This window comes from Podarcis erhardii (genome assembly GCF_964252035.2).
Source record: "Podarcis erhardii genome assembly, chromosome: 17".
NCBI lineage: Eukaryota > Metazoa > Chordata > Lepidosauria > Squamata > Lacertidae > Podarcis > Podarcis erhardii.
Window position 1 is genome coordinate 28,245,394 of NC_138515.1, and position 25,577 is coordinate 28,270,970.

Here is a 25,577-nt window from a genome sequence, read left to right on the forward strand (position 1 = left end):
GCTAAAAAATTGCCTGGGAAGAAGAGAAAAAGGAGGGCTTCTGCCACATGACAAATTAAGGATGAGCAAAGTCACACTGTTGTAAAACGAGTGTGCTATACCTAAAGAAGGGATAGGTAACTCCTGGCCTCTTGGCTAGATCTGGGCCTTCTATGCAATGAGCCTTGTTTCTAAGTAAGTACATAGAATCACAGCCATGGTTGATCTTTCATTGGATTTTATTTGAAGTGCCACAGCCTTGTCTAAGAACACTTGCTTCATGGCTGCACAACCTTAGTGCTAAGTGCTGCCCTCTTTATTACAGAGGTTGAGAATTGTTAAGGATTTGGGTTGCACTAGAAAATGCACACCTGGACCATGATTTCACATTGATAAAAAGTAATGTATCAAAGAAATGTGGAGAAGGGACTTCTTGGCCTCTCCTGGGGTATCCAATTTTGGAGGCCACAATTTTAAGAAACAATTGTGCTCTCTCACCTTCAAAAAATTAAGCTGCATTCCCAATTACTCGGGTGCATACTTCATGGGACAGCAGGACTGACTTCTGAGTCAACATGCACAACATTGCACTGTGTAGCTCCAATCCTATGCCTGTTTACTCAGAAGTAAGTCCCACTGTGTTTAAATCAGGCATGTCCCAAAGATCATTGCTGGGGTCTAATCAGGCCCGCCCATCAGTTTAATCCAGCCCCTGTGGCAGTCTCTCTCTTGGGGTAAAATCCTAAAAGAACCTCAACAACTTTGGGGTAAAATTGTAAAAACAGCTCAAAAACTTCAATCCTGAAACAATTTTGGTCAGCCCTCAGGCATGTTCACTTCATCAAATCTGGCTCTCTTTGAAAAAAGTTTGGGCACTCCTGGTTTAATTAATCTTACCCTCTAGTAGGCATGGATGAATATCTGTTTCTCACTTTCCCAGTATTTAAGCTGATGCCATTTCTGCATCTCTTTGCAAAAACATAGTAAAGGTAAAGGGATCCCTGACCATTAGATCCAGTTGTGACCGACTGAGGCTGTGGCGCTCATCTCGCTTTATTGGCCGAGGGAGCCAGCGTACAGCTTCCGGGTCATGTGGCCAGCATGACTAAGCCACTTCTGGCAAACCAGAGCAGCGCACGGAAACGCCGTTTACCTTCCCACCGGAGCGGTACCTATTTATCTACTTGCACTTTGAGGTGCTTTCAAACTGCTAGGTGGGCAGGAGCTGGGACCGAACAACGGGAGCTCACTCCGTTGCAGGGATTTGAACCACCGACCTTCTGATCAGCAAGTCCTAGGCTCTGTGGTTTAACCCACAGCGCCACCTGCGTCCCTACCTTGCAAAAACATACCCAGGTGAAAATTAGTACACACTTTCTTGCATGTTTCTCCTAATACTTTGAAAGCAATTTCCTCAATGCAATGCATTTTTAATATGTTACTCACACTAACACACTTTTCTGTGTGCATTTTCCCTAATAAGCATTTTTTTAGCATCTTTTGTTCGGCAAGAATAGCTGTGCTTTGGTTTGCATATTGGTTCTGAAAGTACAGGCTAAGCTTTACATTAAAATGCAAACTAAAATTCCTTTCCCACCTATGCATTAGAATGCCAGCCTCAGTCCATTGAAAGCAACAGGGATTATAGGCAGCCAGTTGTTCTGAGGGCATTAAATAGCACTTAAATGAGCAATTTTAACTAGATTGGGGCACAGGATTTAAGAGTAACTGGTGTCAGTAGGAATATTTTGTTCAAGGAAATCAGAATCCACATTAAAAGGCTGCAGGTGTCTGTGACTGATCATTTATATGAAAGAGAAACTAACGCTAAATTTAAAAGCAGCTAGACAGAACAAGTTACTTGTGGACATTATAGAATCCACATGATGAATGAGAGACTGCCCAGAAAAACTTGACAGTATTTGCTCAACCCAAATTCAGCAATTTACCGGATAATTCAATTCTTGGTCTCTGAATTCTTTCAAGACCTATCTGCGAATAAGCCCTACAAAAATCAGTGGGGATTCCTTCTGAGTAAGGAAATCAGCCCTGAGTGCTCACTGGAAGGACAGATCGTGAAGCTGAGGCTCCAATACTTTGGCCACCTCATGAGAAGAGAAGACTCCCTGGAAAAGACCCTGATGTTGGGAAAGATGGAGGGCACAAGGAGAAGGGGACAACAGAGGACAAGATGGTGGGACAGTGTTCTCAAAGCTACCAACATGAGTTTGACCAAACTGCAGGAGGCAGTGGAAGACAGGAGTGCCTGGCATGCTCTGGTCCATGGGGTCACGAAGAGTCGGACATGACTAAACAACAACAGATATTTATATAGCAAGGGGCATTTAATGCTACAAAAGTGATTTGATGGAACAGTTTTTGATACTGGTAGAAATGTGCAGTGGAAATTAACTGGTTCTGATATAAAATTATATTTGCCCAAACATTTCTAAACACAGTGACGTTCTAAACACAGTAGGTTCATTTCCTACTAAAAAGAGGTGTTTCTGTGTCTGTCTAAGAAACAGGTTTTTGGGAGGGGATGCAGAGGTCCAGTCTGTTAAGAACAATGTGCACCTCTTTAGACATGCATTCTAGCGCACGATGGGCAACTCGTTCTTCTTTTTTCATATGCTTTAGTGATAATATGAATGAAATAAACCATATTTTGTAAGCAAGTACGTAACATTCAGCCTTCAACTGATAAAGGGTAATGCTGTGAAACAAAACGTAAGTTTTCCATGTACGGAAGATTAAAAGGGAGTTGTTCAAAGTGATGGTCTGCAAACAACTGAACTGAAAAGGACCTTTTTATAAATGTGTTCAGGCATAATTGCTTGATTCTGCTCCAGGATAAAGGATTAGAATTTCAGAGCTAGAATGAGTAAGTCTTCACTGCCCCACCCCTTCTCAACACGTTTAGTTGTACTGCTTGCACATCCTATCAATTTACATGGCACTTTACAGAATATTATAAGCAACAACAACAACAAAAGCCAAAGTATTGGACCAGGGCATTTACAATCTAAATGTTCCCATTGAGGAGGGCAAAAAAAGGAAAGGAAAGAAAGGAACACATAACAAAGGATGAATGTTAAGCAAACACAATTATACATAACTGGCCTCCATTTTTGCCACTCATTCCTATTCTAGACCACCCACAGTTTTACTTTACTGACACGTATAAATAATTCCCACAATGGGCAAAGGCTGGTATAATAAAACTGAAAGGTATTTTCCCAGGAGGACAACTGATTGCTATGGTAAAGGTAAAGGTAAAGGTAAAGGTAAAGGTAAAGGTAAAGGTAAAGGTAAAGGTAAAGGTAAAGGTAAAGGTAAAGGTAAAGGTACCCCTGCCCGTACGGGCCAGTCTTGCCAGACTCTAGGGTTGTGCACCCATCTCACTCTATAGGCCAGGAGCCAGCGCTGTCCACAGACACTTCCGGGTCACGTGGCCAGCGTGACAAGCTGCATCTGGCGAGCCAGCGCAGCACACGGAACGCCATTTACCTTACCGCTGGTAAGCGGTCCCTATTTATCTACTTGCACTCGGAGGTGCTTTCGAACTGCTAGGTTGGCAGGCGCTGGGACCAAACGACAGGTGCGCGCCCCGCCGCGGGGATTCGAACCGCCGACCGTGCGATCGGCAAGTCCTAGGTGCTGAGGTTTTACCCACAGCACCACCCACGTCCCATGTGATTGCTATGGATAATCTGGTAAAACAATTAAACAATGTCTGAACTAATTGAATTCAATTGCTTCAATTACACTCGTCTGCTAGGATGCTAGTCTGTAATGGTGAAAGACTGAGATCCTTGACAGCATTTGAGACACTCTGCACACATCCAAATATGGAATCTAAGGGGGTAGCCTCATCCATAGATAAAATACTAATAGATGATCTTATGAGTAACTCCCACGATCTCAGTGGTATGGGAAGAGGGCCTATGTCACCAGACTGAAGAGTATGACTGGGACAAAGTCTGTTCCAAACTCCCAGCTGAGGACAATTTGAGCTAGGCTGCCAGAATCCTCACTGAAAGTCATTTGTATGTGGCATTGGACTTCTCTTCATCTTTCTAGGGTTAACTATACGCTCACTGGAGGGGCTGTTGTTTAATAGGTACCGTATTTTTCGCCCTATAGGACGCACTTTTTCCCCTCCAAAAATGAAGGGGAAATGTGTGTGCGTCCTATGGGGCGAATGCAGGCTTTCACTGAAGCCTGGAGAGCGAGAGGGGTCGGTGCGCACTGACCCCTCTCGCTCTCCAGGCTTCGCGCAGCTCTCCGCAAGGCGCGGGAGCCCGGCGCCGGGCTCCCACGGCTTGCGGAGAGTTGCCTGTTCTCGGGGCTGGGGTCGGGGGAAGCTCGGGCTTCCCCGCCCCAGCCCCATGCCTGGGGGGGGAAATAATTTTTTCCCCTTTATTTCCCCCCAAAAAACCTAGGTGCGCCTTATGGGATGGTGCGTCCTATAGGGCGAAAAACACGGTATGTTCCTGCACATGTGGTGGGAATGTCTGTTGCTAATAGTATTTTTGGTTTAATATATTCTCCATAGTTACAGCTATTCGAGTACAGACACTTACTCCTGATCCCACTCTTGCTCTCCTGTCTTTGGATAATAATAATAATATTTATTATTAATAATATTTATAATATTATTTATTGTTAATAAAGTTAGCATTTTTATTTTTATTTTATTGTTACCTCACAGGCAGGCTAGCCCTGACTAGGATCTTATTACCATTTGTGGTGGAACTACAAGAAGGTTCAAGGTTTTTAGAGCTTAAAAATACATAAAGTAACTCTTATTACAGGTCAAATGGTTCCCTGTGATCAAAGGCTAGTATTATTAAACCCTTTTGAGAAACTTTTTGTTTAAGGTTTTTATGATAGCCACCAGACAAGTTGTAGATCAAAATTGGAGGGAAGTTGCTAATTTGACACTGGAGGAGTGGTGTGAGAAGATCTGGAACATAGTGCTCATGGAAGAACGATCTAAGCAGCTTCAGATTCTAAAAATACACCAAAGATGATTTTGAGGAAACATTGTGGGGGGCAAAGATGCTACCACTGACCCCTAGCAATTTCTTGAGTAACCTGCTGAAATAATGAACTAGGTATTACCTAATACCTACAATTGTTCTCAGTACAGTGGTACCTCAGGTTAAGTACTTAATTCATTCTGGAGGTCCGTTCTTAACCTGAAACTGTTCTTAACCTGAAGCACCACTTTAGCTAATGGGGGCCTCCTGCTGCTACCGTGCCACCGGAGCCCGATTTCTGTTCTTATCCTGAAGCAAAGTTCTTAACCTGAAGCACCATTTCTGGGTTAGCGGAGTCTGTAACCTGAAGCGTATGTAACCCGAGGTACCACTGTATTGACACATGATTTGTTAAATAACTTACCTCTGTGTGAATGATATCTATACATGGGATGGACGGGGGAAGGACGGAGGGGGGAATAGGGGGTTCTTTTGAAATAGACAGTTTATCTGTATTTACAACTGAAAATGCATAGAGACTATAAAAAGGGTGCTGAGAGTTGTTAGGAGACACACACACATGCACACCAGCTATAATCCCCAAAGCTCCTTGGGAAGAGGGTTGATTAAGCCACTCTCAGAAGCAGTCTGCTGACAACACACAGAACCCTTAACCAGTTACATTTCCCAGGATCCTTTGGGGGAACGACTGTTTAAAGTAATATGATACTGGTAAAATGTATAGTTGAGATGCAGCCTAAGGTGGCCAATGGTGCCTTGCACCCACTGGGATGAGTAGAGAAGAAGGCAGGGAGGACAACAGTAAGTCGAGTCAGAGCACTGGTTTTAAGCAAGAGATCAGACAGTGCTTAGTGGGCAGTGCCCCATATGACCTAATGAACCAGCCTCCACTATATCTGAACTGCTTCAAAAGATATGTCATCCTTCTCCAGCATTCACCCACCCACTTTCTCTTCTTCCCCCAGTGAAGTTCCTTTTTCTAAGAATAACATCCTTTAAAGTAGGTGAGTAATCAACCACCAACACTTAGTAAGTTGCTTTGCCCAAATGTGAAATGGGAGCGTGGGGTCACAACATATTGGATTCTAGCTAATCAGTCAACATAGCATGGAACAATTTTTCTTTCAAAATTTTTGTGTAAAAAAATTCTAGTTAGCAGTTCATTTCCCTGTAATGTGAAATTTCATGAGACTTCTTGCGCATAGTACTTGTTCAACTTCCTGGTCGGTGTGTCCTCTAAACCCTCCATGAGAGGCTCTGAAGGACAGCCAATCGTTAGGAGACAAAAAGAGTGTCTATTAAATGGGAACATAGTTCAGTGAGGACTCCATAACAGAGAGCTCTGAGTACGCTCCCAGAACTGGAAATCCCAGGATTCTTTGAGGAGCTGTGACAGTCAAAGCAGCATAAAACTGTCAAGATAGATAGTCTGGAATGTTAAGTATTATAACCAGTCATTTTTATGCCCAAGACAGGCTTTCTTTTCCACAGAAAAAAACCCTCTCCACCAAACATGGATCACACAGCTTTAAAAAATGGTATCAGAATTTACATGCTACATGTAAAGATACATTTAAAAAACACACGGATGAAGTGGGAAGGGTGAAACATGACTTCAGAGGAAGGGTGTCCTCCCTGGCCAATTCACACACAAACACATATTTACCATATTTGTTGCTCTATAAGACTCACTTTTTCCCTCCTAAAAAGTAAGGGGAAATGTGTGTGCGTCTTATGGAGCGAATGCAGGCTGCGCAGCTATCCCAGAAGCCAGAACAGCAAGAGGGATCGCTGCTTTCACTGCGCAGCGATCCCTCTTGCTGTTCTGGCTTCTGAGATTCAGAATATTTTTTTTCTTGTTTTCCTCCTCCAAAAACTAGGTGCGTCTTGTGGTCTGGTGCGTCTTATAGAGCGAAAAATACAGTAAACCATGAAGGGGCACTTTTCCTTACAGTTTAAATTCTCCTATGAGTGAGAGTTGAAATTCTAAGAACATTGCCTGGAGGCACACTTCCTTTGACCGCAATACCCCCGCTCCCCTAGGGGGCACACCCTCCCACCCCCAGCTGAAAGGAACTAAGAGGGAGGGGATCTCCAAGTCCATCCTCCTGCCCCTGAAGGGAAGCAAGTGATCATGACAGATCTGCTCAAAAATTGTTGTGGACATCCTCACACGCCCCAGCCCACAGCGATATGAGTCACAGGCCTCTGGTTTCCCCCCTCCCCCAATGGAATGTGGAAGCTAAATGTGCTTTTTTCACTCTGTGAGGCATAGAACTAGCGCCAAGCTGAGACCCTCTGCTTCCCTCACTAAGGCACTGGTATCTGCCTTTCCATGTGCCATGTCTGCTGTCAACATATTGCACAGGCTACATTAGCAGCTTAGAACACTGATATTTGCACTGGGAGGAGATTCTCTTTAAATGTTACAAATTTCCCTCCACGTATGAAAAAAGGCAGTATACATTAAACATTTGAAATGTAGCATATATATGTGTCCTGAATTCACAGACTGTAACAGCTCCCTGGTGAAATTTTGTATTAAAAAGCTACACTTTGTGATTTTTGTGCATATAATTTTTGAGAAAAGAAGTCCCGGTGCAACAGATTTGCTCAGAAGGAACAGAACTGGCTAGGTTGCTATTGTCATGGCTGGCAAAAGGGAGGGGATTGCTAAATTTCACAGTAGATCCTGGTTCAAATTGGAACTCCGCCATGAAGCTTACTGGGTGACTTTGCGCCAGGGCTGTTGCAAGGATAAAACAGGAGAGGATCAGGCATGCCGCCATATCTCCTCGTAAGAAAGGTCAGATATAAACATAAATGAATATAGCAGATCAGTGGCACAGCTGTAAAAATTCCTGGCAACTATCATTATCTGTGATCAAGTACCTTATGCACTAAATGGTGTCATACTTGCAAATGCACCCAGTATCATTATTTCCGCCCGGATCAGGGAAAGTAGTCATACTGGAATTACAGTGCAATTCTAATAAAGTCTACTCAGAAATAAGCATACTAAAATCAATGGGGCTTACTTCCAAGCAGGTGGGGTTAGGATGGCAGCCTTAGCTGTCCTGTTGGTATTCTGTGGGGCTGCAATGTTTTTCTCTATTTAAACTTCAAAGGAAGGAAGGGAAAACACAGCTACTGGGATTTTTGTAAACCCCTAAATAGTAGAAACCCTAAAGCAAGAAGGACCCTTTGCATCCCACCAGTCACAAATATGAAGAGAGGCAGCATACATTTAAAGTGCATTCAATAGATATTTAAATCACACAACTTCCCCCAAAGAATTCTGGAAACTGAGGTTTCCCTCTCACAGTCCTATGATTCCCAGTAAAGGGACCCCTGACCGTTAAGTCCATTCGTGGACGACTCTGGGGTTGCGGCGCTCATCTCGCTTTACTGGCCGAGGGAGCCGGCGCTTGTCCGCAGACAGCTTCCGGATCATGTGGCCAGCATGACTAAGCCACTTCTGGCGAACCAGAGCAGCGTACGGAAACACCGTTTACCTTCCCACCGGAGCGGTACCTATTTATCTACTTACACTTTGACGTGCTTTCGAACTGCTAGGTTGGCAGGAGCAGGGACCGAGCAACGAGAGCTCACCCCGTCGCGGGGATTCGAACCACCGACCTTCTGATGGGCAAGGCTCAGTGGTTTAGACCACAGCGTCACCCACATCCTATGATTCCCAGTACCCACAACAAATTACAATTCCCAGAATCCGGGGGGGGGGGATAGTCATGTGCTTTAAATATGTTTTTGGATGTGTTTTAGATGTATGGTGCAGATTGGCCCCTCTACAGAACCGAAGACCTAGGTGTGCTGGAATGTGTATCAAAGTCTTTTGGGGCAAACAGATCCAGGCCCCAATGTTATGCCAAGCCTGCTTACTTCACCGTAGGCAACAAAGTTGTGGGTTTTTTTAACCTACACTTGTATTTGGTCTGTACTCCCACCCTGGCCGCAGGAGTCACCTGTCTCACAAGTGCTTTGTTTCCGCTAACAATTTATATAATAGGAGTAAATGGTCTGTGGTAAAGAAATGTTTGTTGCCCGAAGGGACAGGCTGAACTACATCAAAGTGCAAAGGAAAATAGAGATAAATGAGTGCAGATGGTGAGTGTCTTAAAACATCTAAAACATATTAGGATAAGAATGATAAAATGCTGGAAGTGTTAAGATTTATACAAAGAAAACACAGGGTGAAATACCAGTCCACACATGAAACTTGCTTGGTGATCCTTGCTCTGGTGATTGACTTTCAGTGAAAGCTACTTCCATACCCTCCAACATTTCTCCAATGAAAATAGAGACGTCTCATTTCATAATGATAATTTTACTATTTATACCCCACACATTTTACTGGGTTGCTGCAGCCACTCTGGGCAGCTTCCAACATACATAAAAACGTAATAAAACATTAAATATTAAAAAAAAGCTTCTCTATGCAGGATTGCCTTCAGACAGCTCTGGGGTTGGATTATTCCATACCCTCCAGCATTTCTCCAATGAAAATAGGGACATGCTAAGGAAAAGTGGGACATTCAAATCAGAAACTGGGATGGCTTCTCTAAATCAAGGACGTCCCTGGAAAATAGGGACACTGGAGGATTTTTATCTTGCAAGGATGTTATGAAGATGCGACAGGGGAGACGAAAACCCCCATATGCTGCCTGAGCTCAAGGGTAGATTACAATTGTGATTAGAAATCAAAAGCCTAGCATCACAGAACTGTGTGTGCGGCAAAGGCCACAGAGCCTGCTCCTGCATAGCTGTCAACTTTCAGATTTGAAAATAAGGGATCAGCAGCCTCACCTGTCCCGGGACAGTCTACGGGATATCTACCAATCCGGGATAGCAGTGGGAAGCAGCAGGAAGCAGTGCTGAAATAAGGGAATTTCACGCAAAAAAAGGGAAGGTTGACAGCTATGTGCTTCCTGGTCACAAAGAAGGAGAAGCTGCCTCTCCAGACCACGGCATAGAAACCTAACCTGCAGTGGGCTATAATCGCAGAACAAGCCCATAATTCCTGCTCCGGGGTGAGGTGAAAAATGTCTTGACATGTTTGATGGCATCTTCTATCACTTCACTGACAATCCAAATCTGGCAAGGGATGTTGTACTTCCCCACCCATCTTTTGGGAACCATTAATATCTCATTGAGAGCCAGCCAGCATTGCTGAACTTCACATGATGGTGGCAGGAAGCCAGGACTAAAAGTAACTTGCAGTAATGAGATTGAGATCAAAGTTGATTTCTCTACGTTGTCCTTGAGGGGGTTTTTAAAAATGTTTAATGTTTTATTATGTTTTTATATATGTTGGAAGCTGCTCAGAGGAGCTGGGGCAACCCAGTCAGATGGGTGGGGTATAAAGAATAAAATTTCTTCTTCTTCTTCTTCTTCTTCTTCTTCTTCTTCTTCTTCTTCTTCTTCTTCTTCTTCTTCTATGTTGTTGTTGTTGTTTAGTCGTTTAGTCGTGTCCGACTCTTTGTGACCCCATGGACCAGAGCACGCCAGGCACTCCTGTCTTCCACTGCCTCCCGCAGTTTGGTCAGACTCATGCTGGTAGCTTCGAGAACACTGTCCAACCATCTCGTCCTCTGCCGTCCCCTTCTCCTTGTGCCCTCCATCTTTCCCAACATCAGGGTCTTTTCCAGGGAGTCTTCTCTTTCATGAGGTGGCCAAAGTATTGGAGCCTCAGCTTCAGGATCTGTCCTTCCAGTGAGCACTCAGGGCTGATTTCCTTCAGAATGGATCGGTTTGATCTTCTTGCAGTCCATGGGACTCCCAAGAGTCTCCTCCAACACCATGTTATTTAATAGGACGTCCCTATTTTCATCGGAGAAAGGTTGGAGGGCATGGCAATGGTAACAAGGCCAGAAGATTCTAGGGATGGCCAGTGGGGCCTCAGCAGGTACCCAGTGACTACTAACCCTGGAGTTAATGGTCTGAGGCAGCTTCAGAGCAGGAGGTCCCTGCGCCATCATACACCAAAGATTAGGAGAAAGGTCAGGGGATCTTGTGTCCCAGCACCTCATTTTCTAAGAGTGCTTTCATCCCTGTGTATTAAAGTCACAATGGCACGAAATCCAAATAGACTGCTGCTGCCCAGTCATCAGCTACCAGATATGAATCTTGACATTTCCATTATGCAACCGCCAGAAGGACTGCAGTGCAGTATCTTAGTGTCACGTACTCAGACTGTTAAGTCTGCCCTCATCTGAGCTTTCCCAGTAGTCCACACATTTCCATTTTGCATGTAAAGGAACCTGTGAAGGAGCATGTTTATGGCATTCTATAGAAAGAGAAAAAAATAGATTTGCATGTCCTTACCTCACAGCTGCCCTGGAAACTCTGACTCCACCAAATGCACAGGGTCAGTGTCTCACATGTCTAGCAGGACATAGCACTCATGCTTCAGACTGAAGGGTCCAGTGAAATATAGTTTGGATGCAGCCAATGGGCTGTGGTCTCCATCTGGGCCTTCTCAATAGGATGGACAGATCAAAGCCTTCAAAATGAGACAATGTAATTTGCATGCTTCACATGACCAGCAAGATAGTGACACAAATTAGATGGGCTATATTAGCATTTTACTCTCTCTCTTTTGCAATTTCTATCCACTACTGTGTTTCTCCAGTAGTTCAGACACTGGTGACTTCAAAACTGGTATCACAGCAGTGGGGCATCCCTTGGGCTTGATCCAGAAGCTGCAGAATGCTGCAGTGCGGTTGCTGAGGGAAACCCTTTCAGCATCTAACACATCTGCAAATTCTTATGTTCTCAGGATGCTTTCTTTTGCTGCATTTCTTTTAAACAGAGGCTGGATGACCACCTGTTAGGGATGCTGGTGTTGCATCTTGTATAGTACACCCTGGATTAAACTGGGTTTGGTCTGGATCACCTCCAAGATGCAGGCAGCATCCGTTTCAGGCACGACTGATATGTGTGCAACCACACACACAGGCATCGCGCCGAACCAAGAAGTGTAACAAAAATGTCAAGGAAAGGTGTGGGGCGCTTACAGGCTTTTTCAACTGTGTTTCAAATATTAATTAGCATATTTTTCGCTCTATAAGACGCACCAAACCACAAGACGCACCTAGTTTTTGGAGGAAAACAAGAGGAAAAAAAATTGAATCTCAGAAGCCAGAACAGCAAGAGGGATCGCTGTGCAGTGAAAGCAGCAATCCCTCTTGCTGTTCTGGCTTCTGGGATAGCTGCGCAGCCTGCATTCGCTCCATAAGATGCACACACATTTCCCCTTACTTTTTAGGAGGGAAAAAGTGAGTCTTATAGAGCAACAAATACGGTACTTCACTTAAACACACGGCACTTTGGAACATAAATTGGGAGTTGCCTATACCTTATGAATCTATACACATAACTAGTGCCTTTGGTTATTCCCACACCACCCCGGCCAACTTTCCTCCTCACATTTCAGAAATATGAATGGGGGGGGGGAGTTGAAATTCTCCCAGGGAGACATAGTCCTATTTCTGAACATTCACTCAAACTTTAATTGCATGTCTGTATGTTTAAAGCAGCAGCGACATTCCAGAGTCCTTGGACAGGACAGAGAACTACCCCCTTCCTACTCTCCAGGGGACACTTCCTTGTCCATGCACTTGTGTTTTGGTTTCTGGGTCAGATGAGGACAAACATTTGCAAACGCTGCCATGTGTCTTGCGGCTGTAGAGGCGGGTGAGAACTATCAGGACCCCGTACTGCTCTGGGAGTGACCAATGTAACTTTTTCCATGGACTTCTTGGCAGCACTGCAAGGCTCCTTCCTTGCAGATTATGTAAACTAAGAGAAGGAAGCAGAGGAGTCTATATACACTGTGAAATGGCAGCTAGGAAGCTTCCTTGTACTGTTTTCTTTTGTAAACAGTACATGATCTTTGCCCTTTTGCATTCGTGGCGTTTTCACTTTCCACATAATTTAAATAAGAGTCGCTTGCTTGTATGGTTTGCTCCTTATAAGCAAACAATGGTGGGAAATCAGGAGATTTTCTTTTTACACGTGTCATCGTTTATTCCAAGACAACAATGCCCACTTACACCACAAAGAACTCATAACCCACCTACCCTCATCAGCCAGAAACACCATAGCCAGACACTGGAGAGACCTGTCAGGAGTAAGCATGGACCAATGGTACCAAATAGTATGGGAAACAGCCCTACTAGAAAAATTAACTAATAAACTGAAACTGACATGGGGGGAAATAGAAGACACCTTCACCCCGGTATGGCTCCCCTTTATCACATACACAGTCAAAAATCCACCAACAGCATACAAATCAATATGGCTAACCTGATCCAAAACACCCACCCACCCCACTCACACATGAAAACAAAGATCACCACAGCCCACCACAAACAAACAACCACAGTAGGCCACCCCAGCCTCTCTCACCACCAAAGGAACACAAGTGAACAGCAGAGAACCTGCACGAGTAATGCTGACACCAAACCCTAAGTACATTAAGAAAAATAGAAACATTGCCCCCCGACCCCCACCCATCTTCCCCCCCTCCACCCCTTTTCTTCCTAATGTCTCAACAAATGAAACTGATTTGTAAAAATGTTACATGGAAAAAATACGAGAGACATTACACATACTTCTGTAAATCAAGAAAATATTTAATTTAAAAAAGGGGGGGGGAATGTGTTATCGCTTTGTAAAGCTCCATGCCGCTTTGACAGTTTTGTACAGTAACTGCCAACAACGAGGTGGCATTGCCAACTGTGAAGGCAGAGTGGAGGCATCGTGGCCAGTAGCTATCCAATGCCCTCTCCTCCACGAATCTGTGTACTCTTTTAGGTTGGTAACCATTACTACCTCCTTTTTTGCCAATTAATTTTTATTAGTTTTTATTAGTTTTTTAATTATTATTATTCAAAATTATAACAAGACATATTATCCAAAAACATATCATCCTTGTTCCCCCCTCCATTTTTCCTCCCTCACCGCCTCCCACCCAAAACCCACCCACCCCCCTACTTCCCTCAGTTCCAGTCTTTGGTTTCTCTAAAAATGCTGTTTTCTGCATGTTACACAGTTGTATAGATCCTCAAACTATTTAGCTGATTATTATCAATAAAAAGTTTGTAAATGTTTATTCAAAACCAGCCAAGGAGTCCAGTTCGCTTTGTTGCGTCTTCAGATACTTTGTAAAGGGTTCCCATTCATCCTTAAAGTCACAGTTATCCTTGTTCCGTAGCTTGTATGTCAGTTTTGCCAGTTCTGCATAGTCCATCGTTTTTTCTTGCCATGATTCTTTAGTTGGGGTTTCTTCAGACTTCCATCCTTGTGCTATTAGAACTCTCACAGACGTTGTCGCATATATGAAGATGTTTTTCAGCTTTTTTGGCAGGTCTTTCCCTACAACCGCCAACAGTTTTTATTAGTTTTTTTATTAGTTTTCCAAATTTAACACAAAATAACAACAAATTAATTCAAATTTAACACAAATTTAAAAGTTGACTTTACACCCGTCTTTCAAGATGCTTATTTTCCCTCCATCCTTTGCTGCTCACAGTAAAATACTTTTTCTTGATTTCTAATGCTTTCCCATCCATTCCTAGTTCCATTGACTGTGCTTACACATTTACTGTATTTGAAGGAGATAGCAACGATTATGGGAGGCCTACTCCCACATCTCCACAATGGTTTTATGCAGTCCTTTTCATCTAGAAAAGGTTGTGAAGTTGTTGAGCTTCCAGAAGAGAAGCAAAGCGCGGAAAATGTGCTGGTTTTATGTCACACCATGCTCTGTACAATAGCAGTCTTGCCCCCCCCCAACCCCCCCCCCCTGATTTCCTGAACAAGAAACAGTTAGGAACTATTTTTAACAACTGAACAAACAAGCCTTCAGATTTCAAAAGTATTTCTGGCTGCTCCATTTTTATCTATCAGATTTGCCTACCTTAAATAATTGTGTCACTGTTGCTTAACTCTGCAAGGGGAAAAACCTACAGTCTTGCACCATGATCTGCAAAAATAGAAGGAGAGTGACTGTCATGGGAATGCAAATCAATTCTGGCCTTGAAACAGAGGCTGCCTTGGACAATGGTTTTGTTGCATCTGCCAATCCGAAAGCAAGCAAACACAGACACTGAGCTTTCTAAGTTGCCAGAACACCTGTAATCAAAGATGCATCTGCACCTGCTTCACACCTTGCCCAGGTCTCTTCCCAGTTAAGAATCAAGCTCAGTCACTGAAGTCACCACCCTCCCATGCTAATACTTGCTTCATGATCCACCATTTACTGACAGAAGATTGGGAAGCTATTGATCATGAATTGTTAAAAAACAAAAACACCACCCTACGTAGCAAGCTCCACAGCATGTTTTCCCCATAAGGCCACCTTGTCTGTTACCTTTGCAGGGAGAATTGCTCCTCCAGTAGTGTCTGGAATGCAGGCAGACCAGATCCATGGAGAGACTTCTCACACCAGTGACTGGGAACGCTAGGAGGGGAAGCAGCCACCTGATCCAGCCGACCTAGACACACAACCAGCGATGCATCAAGTGAGCATCTTCCCAGCAACAGCACATTGCCAGGAAGGTGGTGCTTGAAATGGTCCTTTGGCGCAATGGTGAAGTTAAGAATCAAGCTCAGCCACTGAAGTCACCACCCTCCCATGCTAACACTTTGGCTTAAGAAAAAGGGAGCCAATTCTTATTTGGCCAGTGTGGGATAGAAAGGTATAGAGAGGGATAGAGAGACAGAGAGGAATAGAGAGAGATGGCAGTTGCATTGGAAGTAAGCATGGACACCGCAGGGATTTGAACCCCGTCCTGGGAACCAGGAGCGCCAACCACCAGCGTCTTTTGCTTTTTTTTTTGAGCAATGCAACAAGGGGAAAAGCAAAACCTGAGAGAACATTCTGAATGTTCTCTCAGGAAAAAGAAAACCTTAAGAGGTTAAGACCTGTGGAGAGACCAGCAGAAAAGAAAAGGAGGAAAAGGAGAGACCAATACAAAAGACATTGTTTTGAAAACAGACAACTGAGTGGTGCAATGTGAACTTACCTAAAGCAGCACTGTCCTAATGCTGGTGACTCTCACTTCAAGAACAGTGAACTCTGGGAAGTCTGAAGGAAAGAAGAGCTGGAAGAAAAGAAGACGTCTTCTCCTACCTGCAGGTGAGCCTCATTGTGGTGACACAGAATAGGGCCTCCTCTGACAATTCTGTCACCGCAACCTGAAAGAATCTTAGCACAATGAGTTGCAGACAGAACAGAAAATGAGATTTTTTTTTTTTTTAAAAAAAAGCTTTCTTACCACCATGACTTCCGGGACTCTGCTGGAAGAGCTGGCTTCATTTGAGTGTTGCAGGATCTTTGGAGAGTACTGTGAAGAGACCAGCAGAAAAGAAAATGGGAAAAAGGAGAGACCAATAGAAAAAAACATTGTCTTGAAAAAAGACAACTGAGTGGTGGAATGTGAAGGAAAGAAGAGCTGGAAGAAAAGAAGAAGTCTTCTCCTACCTGCAGGTGAGCCTCATTGTGTTGACACAGAATAGGGCCTCCTCTGACAACTCTGTCACCGCAACCTGAAAGAGTCTTAGCACAATGAGTTGCAGACGGAACACAATAGAAATTTCCTCCCTAGCCAAGAAAGGGATACTCACCTAAATGTCCTTCAGTCACAGAATATAATTTTGACCACCATTTTATTTGAAGCTGGAGGAGCCATTAATCTAGAGGGGCAGAACAGAGACATCTAGAATCACTAGTTTGTCCCCAATAACCTTCCACCAATCCTACAGAAATGTGATGACACGGAATAGGGCCTCTTCTGACAACTCTGTCACCGCAACCTGAAAGAGTCATAGCAGGTTGGGCCAAGAAAGTAGGGGGTGAGTCATTTTGCGAGTATATAATGTGTTTCAATGTGCTAATGTTGCAGAAAACCTGGGCAACTTTCAATATAGTCCTGGAGGGTTACTTTACCCATGAAATTAAGGCCACTAAACTGTATGAGAAAGAATATTGCAGGATAAATGCCTTTTCTACCTTATCTCCCCCCTCCCCAGCAGCTTTATCCTCAAAATGCCTTCTTTGCTTTTCCACACTGGAATCGACATGTCACCCCATAGATTCCAATTAGGTAAAATATTCTGATCCGTGACGAGTGCATTTTGCTGCTGCTTCTGCTGCTGCTACCTGCGGCACTTGCTATCCACCAAAATCTTGGCACACTCATTCTAAGGGTGAGTTACAGATGCTAGGTGCCACTCTCAGGGCTAGATGAAAAACAAAGAACTTATAGTATTTTTTTAAAAAAACAGCCAGATGGGCGAGGTATAAATAATAAATTATTATAATATTGTTATTATAACCTCAGGAAGGTAGTCCACACAAGGACTTTCCAGACTTTCTAGCAAGAGACAAGAAGTCAGTATGCTCTCAAAATCCCTCCCTTCTCATCTTTCCTATTTCTGGCTTCAGTAAAAAACTTATTATCAAAGTATTACTAAGAACATTGCAGAGGGCTTTCAGTTATTGTGTTACCAGCTACACTTCATCAGCCTGGATCCACCAACATTTCTTGCTTCTAAGTCTTTCCTGTGCTAAAGTCTTCCCAATCTTGGCTTTTCTAGCTTCAGCAATGAAAACCTCAGACTTTTCCTAACATCAGATGGCTTCTCTAGTTGCCTTTTAAAAGAAAAACTTTCCATTTCCCCTACCCATTTTTCACTGTGCTTTAAGCAAACTTCATACCCATCTATGTGCTTTCATGTGCTCCTTTTTACAGTTAGTTTGAAAAGTAAAAACAAAACAAATTCCTTCCAGTAGCACCTTAAAGACCAACTAAGTCAGTTCTTGGACTTAGTTGGTCTTTAAGGTGCTACTGGAAGGAATTTGTTTTGTTTTGACTATGGCAGACCAACACGGCTACCTATCTGTATTTGAAAAGTAAGTAAAACTTGATTTATACCCTTCATATTCCTTCATTTTCTCTTGGCTTCTCTAGTTGTCATGTGGTGTTTTTTGTTTTGGTGATTATCCTTAAAATCTTCATCTTGGTATTTTTCTGAATTTTTAAGTTTAGATTTTGCTTGGCTGAGCTTTCTTTTGGGGACTTTCTCAAAGTCCATATTTTGTCCACAATTGACTGTCCCTCTTTGATTAGGATTAATTCTTCTTTGGTCTTCTAGTTTCTTTCTGTTTCCGTTTGATTTCAAAATTATTGTCTCTCCTAACACTTTTTAGACAGATACATTATATATATATATATATATATATATATATATATATATATATATGCAGGTTTTGGTGTCCTCGGGTGTCTTCCCGTGTAAAAGTTGGGGTGTCTAGGCGACGTTTCGACGAGGTCTCACTCGTCATCTTCAGGCTGGTGCTTTCGGCTTCTTGTTACTGGAACAGAGCAGGATCTCAGTGTTTGAGTTCCTATAAATACTGTAGAGGGGGTGTGGTGTATAGCCTCCAATGTTCTGGGCAGAGAGGAAGTTCCCAGGCTAGTGTGCCTTTTCTTCTTTTGTTCCTTAAATTAGCCCTCCCCACAAAAACTGACACCAGATCCAGAGGCACACAGAACGCCAACACCAATCAACCACACCAGACCCAAACCCAGACCCTCTCCACAGATGAATTACAGACACCATCCAGTAGCCAATCCATGGTGGCACCTCCGGATGCTGCACCCCCCTGCAATCCCTACACAGATCTGGCTGACACAAGCCACAAAACCACAGCTCGCCCCTATACACGAAGCCAAGCCAGAGCACAACTAAGTACAGTACAGCCATCTTCTCAGGAAAACTCTTCACAAAGTTCAAGAGGTCAAGACACAAAGACTTTAACAACTAATCCACACCTAATGACCCACCTAAGTGGTACTCAGGATATCACTCAAGAAATCACTCAAGATATCTCTCAAGTAATTAAGGAACAAAAGAAGAAAAGGCACACTAGCCTGGGAACTTCCTCTCTGCCCAGAACATTGGAGGCTATACACCACACCCCCTCTACAGTATTTATAGGAACTCAAACACTGAGATCCTGCTCTGTTCCAGTAACAAGAAGCCGAAAGCACCAGCCTGAAGATGACGAGTGAGACCTCGTCGAAACGTCGCCTAGACACCCCAACTTTTACACGGGAAGACACCCGAGGACACCAAAACCTGCATTCCTGTACCCGTGAAAATCTACGAAAGCATATATATATATATATATATATATATATATATATATATATATAAGCTCACAGGTGAAAATTACTTGTACCTCTTTCTGAAGTTGTAAACAGTAATGTTTCAGTGGAGTAAAATCCCTTTGTTTACTTAAAAAAATTAACCTAAAGTTTCAGTTATGTTTACAAACCTGTTTCCTCTTTCCCAGCCGGGTCTCTCTCCTAATCCCTCTGCCCCTTAACTCCTTCAGCTTTGACCAGTGAGAGGTCTAACACCAGTAGCAGAGCCAGGGACAGGCTCACTCACTGGAATGTGGCTCGCTCCTTCCACCACCTGTCATAATGACACATAAAAAAGTCCCTTGCAGCATTAATACAACCCCAGAGTTGGTCACGACTGGACCTAATGGTCAGGGGTCCCTTTACCTTTACCTTTACCTTTACCCTATACCTTTACAGGACATTCAAACATATTATTTCCCTCAATCGATTCTGGACACTGCAGTTTGTTAAGGGTTTCTGGGGTCAGTTTCAGGGTCCATTCCATAACCTACGAGTTATGTAGCCTTTTGTCCTCAGGTAGGGAAATCAAAGCATCAGCTGATACATGAATGAGCACATGATCTCCTTCTTTGTACTGGTGCCCATTCATCCCCACTGCCCAGCAGGAGCAAATTTCCCTTTGCAATGGTGTGTTGATGGTGGTTGGAGCATGCTGGGCTTGGAAGTGAGTGGGTGAAAAAGATGTCCTTCCTGGGAGGCATCTGTGCTCTGGCCACCAAAAGGTCACCTCAGGGGAGGGGAGGAAGCCCACCAGCACCTGATTCTTAGCAGCTTGTTGGAAGGTTTATGACGTTCCTTTATTGCTTTCATTTCCTTGAGGTGTATTGAAAGCTACAAAACACCAAAGGCCAAGGAAATGAATGACTTGGAATACGGAGGCAAGTGTTCATCCCCAACCAAGCCTCAACAGTGTCTTAAATTTAATGGGATGGATTTTGTCTTTCAGGCAACAAAGCTTGAGCCACCTTCAGCATCTTCTCAACCATAAAATAAAAACCATTGCAATGGGGATGTTGTGGTGTCATGCAAGTGAATAAATGGCACCATCTTTTGTATGACTAGATTGCTGGTTAAGTGTTGGCTGCTTGTTTTTCGATCTGGTTCTGGAATTAGACCTGGTTCTAGAATGGGTGGCTGCTAGCTCTGGAATCTGTGACCCAGCTGGTATGGTCCTGTTCATATTATTGACCATTGGGCCTCTCTAAAAGTAAATCCCATTGGTGAAATGTGCCTCTAATTTTAATTCAGAAAACGTTGGATGCCTCAAGTGTCAATACCCTGCGAAAACACAATGCCCACTCACCCCTTCCCAACAGGTGGGCGGAGTTTGCGGCCTCGGGCTGAGCCACCTGGCCATGTGGCACCCACCAGGTAACTGCGGGCTTGGCCCACCCCCATATGGCAGGCCAATGGGCTGCCAATGGGGGTGTGGCCTGGGAATACCTTTAGGGGCCGATCCCCGGCCAAGACTCACTCGTCTTTCTTCTCTTCTAGGATTAGGCCAAAGGGAGTTTGTGCTGTGGAGGGTTGCGTTCAGTTGTAGGCAAGGCCCCTGCACCTCGGGTGGCGGTTTTGGGCCTTGTTAGGTATCCTTTAGTCTATCTTTGAGTGAAAGGGGGTGGCATCTCATGCACCCCCATGCGAAGGCGTTTTTGCAGGGCCTGTTAAAGGGTGATTGTGGGAGTCCCTGGCCCTAGAGTGGCGACAGGTAGGTCAAACTCCCAATCTGGTGCTGTGCGTGGGCACACTGTGTAAGTTCACGCTTTGCAGTCCCCTCACACTGCCCCTGTCTCCCTGCACATCCTCAGCCCCTCGTGGAGTTGAGAAGGATACCTTCCAAGGCCAAGGCCAGGTTGCCTACATCTGAAATCTGAATTCAATAAAGTTGTGGCCAATTTGAACCCATACTGTTATGTACTGAAGTTCTCACCCTGGGCCAGCAGGGGGATACTGTAGATAGTTATGCAAATAAAGGATCGAAAGTGACGTTCATTGATTGCATAGTTTTAGAAAGTTGTTACAGTAACGTTGTACTGGAGCTCTATATAAGCAGGCTGACTGAACCCTTCAGTTCAGTTCTGTCCTGGCCTGTGAATAATCAGGAGCTGTTTGAAGAATCGCTGTGTCGTCTGATATGTTCACCTACAACTTAACACATACCTTGTTGTCTGGTCTCTTCCTCTGTGGGGGGGAGGGGCCCGCAAACACTGGTGTATAAGTGAAGATTAAGATATGGGCTGGGAAGGCCTTGCTTTAAATTCTACCTTGGCCATGAATTCACTAGCAGGCTTTAGCCATGCTTGCCGTTTCTATGCCTCAGAAATGTCCCCACTCTGGCAACATACCAATAAGAGTACTGGCCTACTTTACAGGGCTGTGGTAAGGCTGTCTGAGAAAACGAAAGCAATTTGAACCGTTTTGCTTGCCTCAGTAGCATCCATGGGGGGCGGGGACAGGGGACACACACACACACGCCTCAAACCTGCATAATATAAATGTTCATTATTAACAGAAATCTTCTTTTTTAAGTTTTCAGAAAGTGTTTATGCCTAACTAGGTTATAAGTAATAGGAGTCATCAGAGAGATGAGTACAGAGTGGTGTCTAAACAGAGAGTCATGCTCTCGCCTCATCCCCCCCCCCATCAAAGTTCCCAGGGATAGAAATGCTGCTGCAACCCAGTTTTTCCCACACCTGCCCCCTCACAGGTATCATTCTGACATGCTTAAGTGGGTACGAATGAACCTGTGGCACTTCTCCAAGCACTGATTGTGGCCTCCCTCACCACAGTAATCCAACGAAGATCACTTCTCTGATACGCACGGACTCAACAATGGCAGTGCTACTGAGTGGTGTGCCGTCACAAGCCGTTGTTGGCAGCCGTCAGTCCCGAGAGACAAGCTAAGACTGCATTAACTGGTTTCTTCTTGCAGTACAGATTGCGTTGAGCTATAGTTCCTGCTGCAGTTTTGGGTGACCTTGATACACCATTCTGATGAGGGCTACGGTTATTACCTTACTAGCCACACACAGACATTTGCCATACATTTCCTCCGTAATGCTTCCCCTCAGAATGGATTATTTATCTTAGTGGCTTCCAAAGCGAAGATTCTTCTCTCATTCTCTTACTCAGTGGATTCCTTTCCTTTCCTTTCCTTTCCTTTCCTTTCCTTTCCTTTCCTTTCCTTTCCTTTCCTTTCCTTTCCTTTCCTTTTTCCTTTCCTTCCCTTCCCCTTCCCCTTTCCTTTTCCTTTTTTAATTACTTTTTTATTCAAAATTATAACAAGACATATTATCCAAAAACATATCATCCTTGTCCCCCCCCATTTTTCCTCCCTCCCACTCCCACAAACCCCACCCCACCCCCGACTTCCCTCAGTTCCAGTCTTTGATTTCTCTAAAAATGCTGTTTTCTGCATATTACACAGTTGTATAGATCCTCAAACTATTTAGCTGATAATTATCAATAAAAAGTTTGTGAATGTTTATTCAAAGCTAGCCAAGGAGTCCAGTTTGCTTTGTTGCGTCTTCAAATACTTTGTAAAGGGTTCCCATTCATCTTTAAAGTCACAGTTATCCTTGTCCCATAGCTTGTATGTCAGTTTTGCCAGTTCTGCATGGTCCATCAATTTTTCTTGCCATGATTCTTTAGTTGGGGTTTCTTCAGTCTTCCATCCTTGTGCTATTAAAACTCTCGCGGTTGTTGTCGCATACATGAAGATGTTTTTCAGCTTTTTTGGCAAATCTTCTCTTCTCTTCTCTTCTCTTCCCATGCCTTCATTCTTTTCTATCATCACCAGTTTGATGTTGACTCTTCCTGGCTTCATATGCCAAGTGCACCATTAAATATATATATATATTGGTGCCTAGTGCAAATAACATTGTAGAGGAACAGCCATACAGTCTGTAGCTCTCTGGGTTCATTAACATAGTCAATACATTAGGGCGATATTCATTGTCGACCAGATTTATAATTGGAGGTATGGACGCCTTCCAGAGTAGATGACCTTCTTTTGCTGTTGCACTCTGTGGAGAGCACATTCTTGGTGATGGTATCTCTTAGTCAGCATAATTTGGGACATTATTTATTGTAATTCCAAATGTGGCTTGAAAGACTCTCATTAACTTGAATGTGGAGGTGGCTCACCGCTCTGGGACTCCCAATGAAAAGATTCATTGTTGATCCAGCAGCCAAATGACTGCTGCGCTGCCCCTACGGTGACTCCAGAACAGGGGTGGCGGTGGAGGCCGGTTTTAACTGCTGGACCAGAAAGCAAGACTGGATCTCTGCCAGGCTTCTCTTAAATCTGATTCCCATGCTAATATTCTTGGGGGTCAAGCTGCTTTTTCAGAAGCATGTGCAAATAGGTTTGAAAACTGTACCTTTTTTTTTTTTTTTAACCACTCTGACATTTGAAACAGGACTCTGGCTGATAACAGGATTTGTAGTTTGGATCAAATATTTAATTACTATGTTTAAGCTTAATTTAGCATATTTAGTATTTTATCCGTCCTCATTGGTTGACATTACGAAATTCAGGCCATCTTCAATAATTCTTTATTTGCCACCAAAAGCACCAATGACTTTCTTCACCTTTTTGAAAAGAACATATTATTTGAAACATATACCGGTAATTACAAATAGTACTACTTTTTAAAGGACTGTTGAGCTTTTGACAACTTGCTGCTTTGATAACGTGAAATGTTTCCAATCTACTCAATTGCAATTTCTTTCTACTTCTATTACTTTCTTTCACACACTTTTAACCTAATTTCATATTGGAAGTCTAACACAAAGGGTGAGGGGTGGTGGATGGTGATGGGAATTATCTGTGGGATTGAGTGTAGGTATGTTGTATGTATGTAGGTATGTTGTATGAAATGTATGTTTGTATGTGTATTAATGTTGAATTATTTTAATAATAATAATAATAATAATAATAATAATATAACGTGAAATGTTGTTTCATTCTCTCACTGTGTTCTTTTAGCTATGCCAGAATTACTTCTTTAATGGGGCTGTACGGTAATTCTGCTTCCTTCATTTATTTTACCAATAATATGTCTCTGAAACACATCCTTAGTATTTTTGGACATTGCCATCATATGTTCTACCATCAGTTTTTCCAGTTTGATATCCTTCAGATGTTTTGGAATACAACTCCCATCAGCTCCAGCCAGCAAGTTCAGTGGCTGGGGATCATAGGAGTTGTGATTCAAAACATCTGGGAGACGCTAGGCAGGGAAAGGCTGTGTTATTATGTCTTTCCCTGCATGACTTCATAGGCAGTAAGATGCATCTACATTAGACTGAACGTTCTTCAGCTTCCGTGGTACAAATAGAATTAGGTTCCTCATATCAAGAGCCTGTTCAAAATCTCCCCCATCTGTGTTGCGCAGCACTGCTGTGGTCGGATCCAGAAGGGCTTTTCTTGCAGTAATGCCAATGCGCATATAGGTACACAATAAGGTAATGTAAATGTTGTTCCTCACTATAATTTTTGTGAGTCACGACTTTGTCCTCTCAGCTGTTTTTATACTCCTCCCATTGTCTCTGCTGTTCAGCGTATAGGCTTTCCAGCTGGCGTCATGAGATATTAACTTGGGACTGACTCAGAAACTTTTATAGTGAAGAAAATGCGTCAGGGTAGGGGAAGCAACAACTCCACCCCTGTCCGGCCAAAATATGGGAGAGGATACATTATTCTAGCCCTGAGTTCCAGGGTGGGCCTGGCCTGCTCTGGGCTAGAAGCCCATAACCATGAGGAAAACACCGAAACCAAATTAAGAACACAAGAGCCTGCTAGATAGGCCACAAGTCTAGAGTCCAGCGTAACAGCATTTTCTATTCCTAGGCAGAAGAAGCCAACAGGATGTGACACTGAGCAGAGGGAGGAAACAACAACAACAACAACAACAACAACAACAACAACAACAACAACAAATCTCACAGACAGTGGGAACAAATGTTTCTAGTAGAATTTACAGGTCCTGCTGGCATATAAGTGAATAAATTAGTTAGACCTCTGGGTTCCAGAATGCATAAAAAAAACCTAACACAAAATCCCCGGGAGAAGAAACAGTAGTTGAAGGGCATCTGTCTCTTGTGCACATTTAATATGTGTACATGTCCTATTGCCATGTCTGGTAATAAATACAAACCAGGCAGCTTGCAACATTAGAAAACAAATCAATCCTCCAATTTTTCAAAGCTTTTTGGTGGCACAGGGGTTGGGGGAGTGTTTGTATTGGGCCAGAAAAATAATATTTGGCACTGGTCCTCTGGCATCCAGTCACCCTGTACAAACCACTTTGGTAAGAAAAAGCAGCTGACTTGATCTGTTTCAGCAGTGAAC

The 25,577-nt window shown here is 43.5% G+C and overlaps 2 long non-coding RNA genes across 5 annotated transcripts; both read right to left on the minus strand.

The window, feature by feature from the left end:
- Positions 1-14,194: 14,194 nt before the first annotated feature.
- Positions 14,195-15,925, minus strand: LOC309332541. The gene is made up of 3 exons (XR_014152141.1): positions 15,379-15,925; positions 14,926-14,991; positions 14,195-14,381 (listed from the first exon to the last, which is right to left on the minus strand). It is a non-coding gene; the product is annotated as an uncharacterized lncRNA (long non-coding RNA).
- A 9-nt stretch (positions 15,926-15,934) lies between these two features.
- On the minus strand, positions 15,935-19,426 carry LOC309332527. 4 transcript variants are annotated; one of them, XR_014152108.1, is made up of 3 exons: positions 19,351-19,415; positions 16,286-16,703; positions 15,935-16,205 (listed from the first exon to the last, which is right to left on the minus strand). It is a non-coding gene; the product is annotated as an uncharacterized lncRNA (long non-coding RNA). The 4 variants fall into 4 exon arrangements; XR_014152109.1 differs by lacking the exon at positions 15,935-16,205 and having other exon boundaries at positions 16,274-16,703; positions 19,351-19,426; XR_014152110.1 differs by lacking the exons at positions 15,935-16,205; positions 19,351-19,415 and adding an exon at positions 19,255-19,344 and having other exon boundaries at positions 16,274-16,703.
- Positions 19,427-25,577: the final 6,151 nt, after the last annotated feature.